The 11,098-nt window shown below is 59.0% G+C and overlaps 1 protein-coding gene across 1 annotated transcript in view; it reads left to right on the top strand.

Annotated features, from left to right (window-relative positions):
• The first annotated feature begins 3,835 nt into the window (after window positions 1-3,835).
• The window catches only part of BCOR (BCL6 corepressor), a 115,327-nt gene continuing 108,064 nt past the window's right edge, over window positions 3,836-11,098 (top strand). Inside the window, exon 1 of the mRNA XM_032426697.1 lies at window positions 3,836-3,899. The gene's annotated coding sequence lies outside the window, so the exon portion shown is untranslated. The remainder of the gene's footprint in view (window positions 3,900-11,098) is intronic.

Below are 11,098 nucleotides of genomic sequence, written 5' to 3'. Positions count from 1 at the left end.
AGGGATCACAGCCACCACACTGGGACGCACTCAGTGCCTGGATCCGCAGTGGGTGGGTGGGAGGCCCCCGCCGAGTTGCCAGCCAACCGTGCTGTGGCCCTCCCAGCCCGGGCAGGGAAGGCTGCCCCCTTGCCCCACCCCCGTGTTAGCACCCAGGTCCCTACCAGGGGCAGAGGGTGGGAGGCCGGGCGGGGCCGGAGGCACCGGGAGTTGGGAAGCGGGCATCTGAGAACCCATCTCAGGGAGGTCAACCAGGAGGTGAGACCATACAGGAGCCGAGGCTCCAAGCCCCTGATTCATGCTCCATTGTCCCATTAGGCTTCACCTACCAAACCTGAATTAGAAATCATAGTCTTCAGAACGTCAAGACGATAACTGCAGAGCACTGAACCCTGAGCGTGGGGCCCTTCTGAGCAGGGGGCTGCGTGATTGCAGTGCTCACATACCGCGGAGCCAGCCCCGGCCCGAAGGACCAGCTTTCTCTCCCGATCTGCCCTTCCTAGCAAAAAGAACAGAAGGGGCTCGGCCAGGGGCAGGCTCCCCTGCAGCTACAGCAACATGGAGCTGGCTGGCAACCCGACCCCGGGGAGGAGATGAAGGGCCACTTCCCAGAGAACCGGGACGCGAACTAGGAACAGGCCCCCAAAGGTCCCTCCTGAACCCTCTCCTACCACCTACTAAGTGTTTTCCTACTATCTGCCACATACTCTTGGTGAGTAGATGAGCAGAGAAGGCCAGCTGCCCACCCCAACGGCCATCCTGCTTCCTCCTTTAGTAATGTGAGGCGGCAAGGCGCCCAAGCTACAAGGTAACACTTCTCAGCCTCCCTTGCAGCAAGAGGGGGGCCAATGAAGCAGTCGTGGGAATCACTGGGCGAGACTTCTGAGAAATCTTTTTAAGGGAGGCTGACTCAAATGGAAGGGGGTGTCCCTTGCGCCCCTTGTCCCTCCCCTTCTTGCTGCTTGAAGGATTTTAAAGCAGTGAGTGGAATGATCAGATGGAGGAGAGGAGTTTGGGGACGGTGAGTTCCATTGCCTCGCAGAGTCCTAGAGGATCTGAATTAAGGCAGTCAGGTGAGTAAGAGCACAGGATAGATGTTATGGGCGGAGGACCCACACGATTTGATGGCGGGGACCACATCCTGCACCTTTGGTGCGCCAAGCAAAGTAGAATGTAAGCTGTGTGAGGGCAGGGCTTACCTTTGCATACCCAGACCTAGCAGGATGCCCGGCACAAAGCGGGCGATCCTGAAATGTTGTCCAAGAAATGAATAGCGAATACATGAAAAGTGCTCCAGAAGGAAGCGGGCTCGAGGGGTCAAGAGCGTCCATGCCCTGGGAGGAAATGATTCTCCAGTATGGCTTCTCTTGCTTCATGCCAACTGTGATTGCCTGCCATCCCCACGCTCAGACCCAGGCCGGGATGCTTGGGGCCTGGGGGAGACCAGCCGGAGGAATGCCACCCTGCATCGCGCTATTCCCAAGGCCGCCGGCTCCGACGCGGTTTGCAGGCCCCGTTAATGCGACTGTTTCCACAACATCACTTCCTCTGCAGCGTGAGAAAAGAGGAAGAAAACTCGCTATGTGACTCTCCTCTTCCCCCAGGGAAAGCACAAAGCTGTTGGAAACAATGAGGGCAGCCCTGTGTAAAGGGGAGACTTTTGTCTGTGCGGTCAGGGCTTGCTGCGTCGGAGACTTCCTGCAGGGACATTCGGCAGCTCTGCAGAGAAATAAATGCTCACATTCAGAATGACCAGCCTAGAACACTTTTATGAGCCTTTTCTCCTCCCCAGGCTGTACACAGATAATAAATCAAATTAGCATCCTGAACCTCCCGTTCAGCATCACTTGTCACCCGTCCCCCCTGCACAAGGGGTAAGTGAGTTTCGGCAAGGCGCTTCTCAGCTACAATCAGGCCACGTGGGGTGGAGGAGGCCTGTGGCCTCTTTGGAAATCATCTGATGCTTCCAACCTGGGCTGGCCACAGGCTGAGGTCACGGGGTCCTGCTGGTCACTCCAGACCAGATTGTTAAAGAGGCCGCTGAAACCCCAGCCTTAGAGTTGAGGCTGGGTTGTTACTTCGAGAGAAAATAAACGTTTTCATTTCTTGGTTAATAATCCTGGGAACGTGAGCCAAAATAGACAACTGTCAGAAAGGGCGGGCGGGAGGGAGGAAAGGACCGGGGGAGAGAGGGAGGGAGAACAGACTATATCAATAATCAGAAACAGAGACCAGGCATTTTCCTCCTCCAGGTTCTGCCTAATATAGTCGCTTACACCACAGAGGCGTGCAACAGATGTTGAAGGAATCAAACTGGAAAGGAGAAAGTTTGCTTTCAGGTAACCGGAAGTGAAATTTGTCCTCGTTTCAAACTGCCCAATTAGTGACATAGAAGGGACAACTGGGTAGGTTCAGAAAATGAGGAGGGGAAAAAATAACAATATGGTATAAAAGTACATTCTATCGGATTATCTAAATAGAGGAATTTCTTCTTCTTTTTTTAATCGCATCCTCTCTTAGGGGCCACCGGAAGGAGGGGGACAGCACAGAGATCCAGTGGCAGCTCTCCAAATGGCAGATGTGGTCCCACTGATCAGCGTCTCAGAGCTATTGGCTAAGGTGGACGACTGCCTTCGGACCGACGTGGCCTCACAGCTGGTGAGAGCTGTGACTGAAGCTGGCTGCAGGATGGTGGTGGTCCTGATGTGGTCCATGAATTTAAAAAAGAACCACTGAGCTGCAAACCATGCCTCCCCCACACACACCCCCCCACGCCCCATCTATGGAAGGGAAGCCAATGAGCCATGTTTTGGGGGGGCGTACACTCCTTCCTTCTTGCTATATGTTCCGAATCACCTCAAACGCAGTTCCAGGCTGCCTGACCCTGAGCAGAAGCCTCCAGAGAAAGAACAGGGTGGGGGAGAAATGGCGGACACCAAGTAAAAGCCACTTTGGGTATGTGCCCCGGCAAGTTCAAACGCTGCCAGGCTGATTGGCTGGGAGGGAGGGGAGGGAGATTAATATATTTTTGAATAAGAGTTTCCTGTTACCTGCAAACACTCCAAAACCAGAGGTTTTATTAAGGTAGGACAATCATCTTAGAAGAAACAGTAGTTGAGGCTGCTTTCTTGAAAGTCACTTGCCATCACTGATTCTGTCAATCATTCATTCAGGCACCCGTTCAGTCCACCGGTATTTGAGTGCCTACTATGTACCAACCACAATGCCTCAGGCAAAAAAATAGAGCCCTCAAGTGAACACTAGGTTTTGCAGACGGGTCCGTACTTTTGATTCCAAGGTGAGCACCACAGCGTAATGTTTAACCACCCTGGACTCTGAGTGACCCGGGTTCAAATTCTCGCTAAGTCCTTTAACTAAGCTGGGTGACCCTGAGCTAGTTATGTAACTGATCGTTCTCTGTGCCTCAGTTTCTTGATCTGCAAAGTTGGAGGGCTTCTGAAATACTCAGCACAAAGCGGAAGTGGGAGCTACTATTAATTATTTAACGCACTCTCCGCACCCCACCCCAGCTCTGCTCAGTGCCACAGCCCACCGCTGGGTGGTATTTCTGAGGCTGGCCAGGCCCTCTGCCGCTGGGCCGTGACCCTGGAAATCGGGTCAGACGCTAGTCAAGGCGGCAGATGCGTGGTGGGGGTGGGGGTGGGGGTGCTTTCTTTGCGCGCGGCGGCAAGCGTCTCCCCAGGGCCTCCGGATAGTCTAAAAACTCACTTCGGAGGAGAGGAAGGAGCGTGAAGTGGCTCTTTCGATCTGAGACACCCCCTCCTGGAGAAATCACCCCCTCCCCCCAGCCCAGCGCGGAGTGAAATCTTAGAAGCCGCCGCGGCTGGGTTTGAACGGAATGCCGGAGTCGGTGGAAGCCGGAGCTGGTCGGCCCGAAGGTCAGCGAGTTGTTTTGAGTTCTCGTACCCGGAAGGGGGGGGCAGGGAGGAGAGGACGCCAGGGCCCGAGAGACCCCGCGTCAGAGCAGAAATTGTTTGTGCTCCGGAACAGGCAGCTCAGCGGAAGCCGCGACGGGGGCGGGTCACGTGCGGCGGTGGCGGCGCAGCTGGCGGGGGAGAGCCTGGCTGGGACAAGGGCCCGGCCGGGCGGGGGTGGCGGTTTTCGCAGCCGAGGGTAGAGCCGGCGTGCTCCGGGCGCTGAGAGCGAGCGGCGCCCCGAGCCCCGGGCGAGGCAGGCGCGCGAGTTACGGGGAGGTTGGGGGGGAGGCTGGTGTGGGAGCCGGGGAGCTCGGAGCTCCGCGTGGTGCGGCACGGGCGGGACCAGGAATTGCTGGGGGGGGCGGGGGGGGCGGGAGCGGGCCCCCGAGGCCGGAGTGGCGGTAGCGGGACCGACGCGGAGACCGCGCGGGCGTCTGAACCCCGAGAATGGAGGCGCCGCTCTCGTAGTCGCCGGCCTTGTTTTCTTCTCGCACGCAAATCCCGGAACGCCCGGAACCGCCATCCCTGCCTGCGTCCCAGGGGCGCCCCGTTCCGCGTGGAGGAGGCTGCATCCCCGCTGGGCGACCGCGGGCGGGGATCGGCTGAGGCCGTGGCCCGGGAGGGCTGCCGAGGTGGCTCCGCGGAGGGTGCGAGCCGGAGCCGTGGTGCACACGACACACACGCCTCCCCCTCCCCCGGTAGAGCCGGCGAGCGAAGGCGCGGGCCGTCTCTGGGGGCTCTCTGGGGACTCCCCGGGGGCGTGCGAGCCGTGCGGCGGCCGCAGAGCGGGAGAGGGTGCTGTAGAGAAACCATCGGCCCCACCTTGAAGACAGGAGTGGCCTCGTGGCCAGGGGTGAGGAGTGTCACGCTTCCCCAAAGCGGCGCGCGCTACTCCAGCATGGGGGGGGGGGGGGGACACAAACTTGGCCACCCGCCAGAGCCCGTGAAGACGCCTGACTCTGGTGTCCTCCCCCCCCCCCACCCCGTGGCCTGAAATATACCCCTCCCACCACCGCCGTGGCCCACGAGGTTCAGGTCCGAGGCCTGGAAGAGCGGGCGAGCGTGGTCAGGCCTCGGACGGGAAACCCACCCACGTTTCTCTCCGGCGCCACGCGAGGAAGACGCGGAACAGTTGTCTCGCAAAGTTTCCCGCGTCCCCTCACCCACCCCACCCCCAGTCGGGGAAGGGCGGCTTTTCCGGACTTGGGGGCCGGGGAATGGCCTCGGAACGGGGAGTGGTGCTCGCTCCTTTTCCCGAGACCGGGGCGCAGGAGAGGGGCGCGGGCCGCCAGCGCGTTCGCGTCCCCAGAGTGGCGGCGCTTGGCCCGCTGCGACGTCTGCTCGGGGTCGCGGGGCAGCGGGAGCCGTGCAGAGTCTGGGACGACGTGAGACGCCATTTGCATTCCCCCCTCCCTCCTGCAGGTTGGCGGGGGCGGGGGTGTCGCCCGCCGCGGAAGCGTATTCCTGGCAGTGACACTGATTAGATGCTGTGTCGGTACGTGCACAGAATCGGGGTGGGCCTTCACCTCTCCTGTGCGCGTACACTTTCCGTTGGAAAAGTTGCTGTTCCCCCCCCCCCCCCCCCCCCCGCCGCCCTTGCTCTCGCCGCACAGCTGCTGTCTCCAGGGCGGAATTAGGCGAGCACGTTTGCTCAGCCCGAGGGAGAGAGGATCGCGCCGGCGCGGGCAGGCCGCCGGGCCCGGGCCGCGAAAATCCAGCCCTGGCTTTGCGTCGAGCTGTAGAGTGCGGCGCTTACGCGCGCCGGGCCCGCGGAGGCCTGGTTTCCATCTGCCCCTTTTGCCTCCGTGTTAAGTTCGCCGGGGAAAACCCAATGATCCGTGCAGAGCCCCTCGGAGGAGAACCCACCGCCCCCCGCCAAAGCCCGATTCTGACCGACGGAAAAAATGACAGTATAGGCCAGAGCAGGCTGCCGGCGAGTATTAATGCGGCCGCCTCTGTTCCCGGTGCTTAGGAAGGATGGGCGCCTCGCCAGGAAACCGCCGAAGGGGGAGCCACGAGGGCCGCCTGCCCCTTCCTGGGCTAGAAAACATGGGTTTTTAGACTAGACAAATGTGGTCAGACAGCTGCAGGAACTTAGCCTATCTAAATACAGGTCTTCCATGTATCTTTCAAGCAAGATGATTTTTTTTTTTTTAATCGAGTACACGTTGAGTCAGTTATAAATACTATGAGAACTGGTTAATCAGTAGATGCGAATGAGAACCTCGCTTTTTTTGCCTGGTATTAAACGTATGCGCAGGAGGTGCTGGGCTGAGCACGACGTATCTTGTGTGTCCTAAGAAGGCGCGGTCCCCCTTGCACTCCACCTTGGAGGACTTTTAATATAACTCTAAAAGGGCATTTATTTTAGTTGTAGTTTCTATTTGGAGGTTGCTTACTCCTTGCAAACTCCTATCTGGGATTGTTTGTACCGAGTAGTAGGTTGCCCTGGGTTTTGGCTTTTAAAGCCCACGTTTTTTCGCTTGGCTTTTTTCTTTTCCTGCGTACGTGCAGCTGGGTGCAGGGAAGCCGCCCCCCCCCCCCCCCCAGCAGCCAGCCCTGTGCTGCCACCACCTTCAGCCTCTCGCTTGCGCACCACGCGGCCTCGAAAGAGGGGAAATGTGAACTCTCCGGGTGGCGCTCGAGAACAGGAATTCTGACTTAGGGCTGCGGCTGTGTCCCGGGCGGCGGCGTGGGGGCCGGAGGCTGTAAAGGGGAAGCCCCGTAGGCGACCCTGAGGCTTCGGGAGCAAACCTGGAGGCAGCCGCGTCTTTGTTTTCCGCAGGGCTGGCAGCCTGGCACGCACAGTTCCGATAAGGATCAACCAAGAGCGAGAGCGCACCGCCAGCACATTTCAGTGATTAGGCGAATGCCTGCAGCCACGTCAGGGAAAGGCCATTTGCGTTGTCTTTGAAAAGGAAAAGACTGTCCCACCTAATGAATTATGGGTGACCCGGGAGAGGGCAGGCCCCGGAGCCAGCGGCGCTGGGGCCTCCTCAGACCTCCTCAGGCCCTTCTTCGCCCCAGCTCCTCTCCATCGCACAGGAGACCCTATTTCAAAGGAAATAGGAAGCTACTTGAAATTGGAAATCTGGCCAATTCTACTGACATAAATAGTAGTGCATTTATGTGTCCCTAAAATGAGGCCCAGGAACGAGGCCTGCCACATTCCAGCCCTAGACCAGCATTAAACTCTGGCCAAAGTACATCCCCAGAGGATGTGGCTTTTGCCCAGCACCTCCAAGAACTGATTTATAGGAGGTGGCTTTGAGCCATCAAAAAAGGGTGGCCTGGGAGAGTCTACTGGAGGTCCTCTCTCCACCAGTGCTGTTTACCCAAGGCCTCAGGGAGAGGGTGGTGGGTAATGGTGCCTGAGCCCTGGCAGAAGCTTCCCATTAATCCAGTCTAAATGAGCACCATTAAAGCGCCCCGTTCCTCCCTACATCACCACCACACACACAGGCCTTTAAGGCAAAGTGTAGTCCAGACAGTTTGAGCCCATTTTGCCTTCTGGCCCTTTTTTGGTGGGCACTAGTGCCCTTTTCTCCCTGCCCCAAGCCCTGCCTCCATATGGGCCTTTGGGAACTTTAACCTGGCCGTTTTTTCTTACCCTATCCCTAACCAAAGGTAAGAAAGTACCAAGTCATAACACCACACACATTGTAGCCCTGTATGAGAGGCAGCCGTCTAGGTGTTTTACACAGTAACTCATATCATCCTCAAGACAACCCTATGAATTAGACACTATTGTTGGCCTCCTTTTACAGATGAGGTCACTGAAGCCTAGAACTCTTCAGCAGCTGGCCCAAAGCAAAACCCAGTTTAGGATAGGGCAGGGATTGCCCTGAGCCGGGCAGGCCGAACTGTGCTGCTCTCCAGTGTTGTGTAGTGAAGGCGAGCCCTTTTGGGGGATGTTTCAAGGTGGACCGCCAGAACCCCTACCTTCCAAAGGAAGAAGTTATGGGAAGAGCCGAGAAGGCCCAACATCTGGCCCTTATTTTGCAAAAGAAAGTTTCGGGGCTTCATACAGAAGCACGTTATTGTGGCTCCGCGTCCGAGAAGGGGTCAGAGAAGGCAGTGCAAAGGCCCCATGCCCCACCTTGCCGCAGAGCATCCTGTGGTCACGTCCACCGGAGGTGACTGGAGGCTGGGGACAGCCGATTGCGGAGGAACTCCTTATCACCAAGTGTCAGTGGTCCCGGGAGGCGGAGCTAAACGGACGCTTGCGTTGGGGGGGGGCGGCTGGGCCACACGGGTCCCTGGGCTCCGGGTGTGTCCCTGGGCTCCTCCCGCAGAACTGGACCGATGTCATAGCGCCGCCCGCAGCTCCTGGCTCCTCTCCTCTTGAACCGCCAGTTCTGGGCATGGAGCCCCATGGCGGGGGGAGCTGGAGAGGCCAGCCAGTCATTCCCGGTGGGGACGGCTGGTTCTGGGTTGCTCACACCCACCCTGCCTCGCGTAAACACGGGACACCCTTTCCGGGCGAGAGCGCGCGCGCGCAAGCACATACACACACGCGAGCGCGCGCGGGTTCCAAGCGCACAGCCGGCCACCCGGGCCTCCGCCTTCCCTTCCTCCTTGGCGCTAGGGCGCTTCGGAAGCCCTGGGCGGTTGTGTGCTGCGCCGGCTGTGGAGGAGTCAGGGTGGAGGGGCCGAGCTGCCCTCCTCTTCCCCAGCGTCAGTGCGCACGCTGCACCCCTGGGGCCCCGCAGCCGGGCCTGTGGATCTCCCCTCCACCCCACCCCCTCCCGGCAAGTGGCGGTGGCTGGCGGGGACCTGTGCGCTGTGTTTCCTGATGGCTGGGGGGGGGGGGGGGCTGGGGATCCAAAGGGGAGGGCCAGGCGGTGGGGCGAGCGCGTGGATGGGGGTGGCGATAAATCCTCCCTCCCGCGAAGGCCGGCTCGGCCTCCCGCCACCGCTAGTAGGAGTCTACCCTGCACGTCTTGTATTGGCCGCGGCTTGACGCCCCTGCGTGCCTGGGCCGGACCGTGGGTGTGTGTGTTGGGGGTTGGGGTCAGAGCCGGCGCTGGGCGATCAGCTCCCCACCCCCTCGAGCCTTGACTTTTAGCACGCGAGGACTCCTGGCCCCGCCGCCCTCGCCACCGCCGGGTCCCCGCAAAAGGGCAGGCTGGCCGGCCTGGCCGCACTCGCGGGCGTGGAGAGCGGCTCCGAGAGCCCGGGCCGGCCGCCGAGCCGAGGGAGGGCGCGCAGCAGCCCGCGCGCCTCGAGGCAGAACACACGCCTTTCCCGGAACCTTGAAACCCAGGGGAGCCGCTGCCATCTTCGCGTGACGAGCAGCGAGACGCCGGTGATTAAGTGTTTCTTTCCGCTCCCTCCCCGGGTTGCGGCTCTCCTCCTTTCCACAGGGCTGGGAGAATAAAACCCGGGGAAAAACACAACTGCGCTCTCCACTCGCATTCCACGTCCCTGCTGGCCTCCCTCCACCTCGCCTCGCCAAGGATCGAGGTCCAGGGCCACGTGCTTCAGTTTCCATCGGCCTCGGCCCAAATCAGAGAGTCGAATGGGGAGGGGGCACAGGTTACCAAAGATACCCCCCTCCCCATCTGTTCTCCTCCCATGGGGATTAAACCTTAACACAGGAATCCCCCACCCACACCAGGGACTAATCCTGCCGCCCCTCCTGGGATTAACTCGGCTCACAGGTCCATAAAACACTTCCGGCGCGGCCAGAGGGTCTGTCTGCAGAAACACTTTAAAATTGTCCTCCCAGGTCTGCAGTCAGAATTGACTCGGTGGAGGCAAGTGAGTAAACAGGAGGCTGTAAGGGCCGATCCCAGCGGTCTGCAGGCTGGGGAGGAGGTGCCCCAGATGGGGGCGGTGGGGGCTGTCTCATCCGGGAGGGTGGCCCCCCACCCAGCAGATAGAGCTCAGAAAAGGATGCAGCATTTACTACAGGACATTGACCTGGAGGAGGTTGGGCGCAGGCAGGAGTAGGCAGGCGTCAACTGGCTTCTGGCCTTAGTTCGGTGAGGAAGATTGGATCCCTAAAACTTTGTGGGGAGGGGGGGAGCTCAGGCTCCTCAGCTGGCAAATGGGAACAAGAACGATGACCCTGCCCAGCTCAGGTGGGATTCTGAGGCCCAAAGTGTCAAAGCACTTTGTTAAAGGGGCATGACCCCTCCACTTCACTGGGATCAATGTTCAGCCTCTCTTACCCGAGAAAACACAGTGACTTGATCATTAGAAAACAGAGTAAAAAGCTGCCATTCCTCAAATCCAGGCGGGAATGTCCCAGATCAAGGGAATCCAAATGCAGCTTAGTATTTGGAAGCTCTTTTTCTTTGACATCGCTTCAAATTAAGTTTTCTGAAGTGATGGGGGAACCTTTGGAATGTTGTAAGAAAAGGCTTTGTCAAAAATGGGGGGTTAAACGGAAAGAACAAGGACCTTCGAAGTGGCTCAGACCGTATTGTGAGGAGAAGAAACCCGGATGAAGAATAGAAATTCAAAGTAGCTTTCTAGCTCCCTCAGTTCGTCTGGAGAGCAGATGCCATAGACAGCCACTCCACCCCTCAGGACCCCGGAAGCAGGCCCTGACTCTGGCTGGGTCATCTAAGTACGAGGTGACGTTGGAGTTCAGGGTGGGGACAGTGACGAAGGGTAATAATATGCTTAAAATGAACATAAGAAGAAAGACCTAGGCCTGTCTCAGCGTCCTGAAGGCCCAGAGCTGCTAAAACTGTGTGTGGGAGGGAGCGCCCCCTGACCTCCTTCCCCACAGATGGACTCACGCAGCGTGACCGGCCCCAGGTGGCACCCAGGCACGCTGAGAGGATAGAGGCCCAGCCTAGCAGATTGCAGGCGGGGGCCTCAGGCTGGACCGCCCACCGACCTTCCTCTCCCCTCCCCGGCCCTGAGGCCTCTGGGCAGGGTCAACTCGCCTCCACCCCACTGCCCCTTGTGCTGCGCCCTCCCCTCCCTGGCACCCAGCCTGGATCCCGAGGCCTCCTCCGCCCTGTAGTCCCCGTTCTTCCCCCTCGTGATTCATTTAGCAGCGGTGCAGAAAGCCTGTTTACCTCTGCAGCCCAGGGCGACTTGATCTGCTTAAAAAGCCCTAACTCCAGCGCCGACCAGTAGGGGGGGATTGTCCTATAGATTATTTCTCCTCCTGGGGTTTTTTTTTTTTTTTTTTTTTTTTT

The sequence above is a fragment of the Phoca vitulina genome, unplaced genomic scaffold (assembly GCF_004348235.1).
Source record: "Phoca vitulina isolate PV1807 unplaced genomic scaffold, GSC_HSeal_1.0 scaffold35, whole genome shotgun sequence".
Classification (NCBI taxonomy): Eukaryota; Metazoa; Chordata; class Mammalia; order Carnivora; family Phocidae; genus Phoca; species Phoca vitulina.
This window is presented reverse-complemented; position numbering and strand designations above follow the sequence as displayed.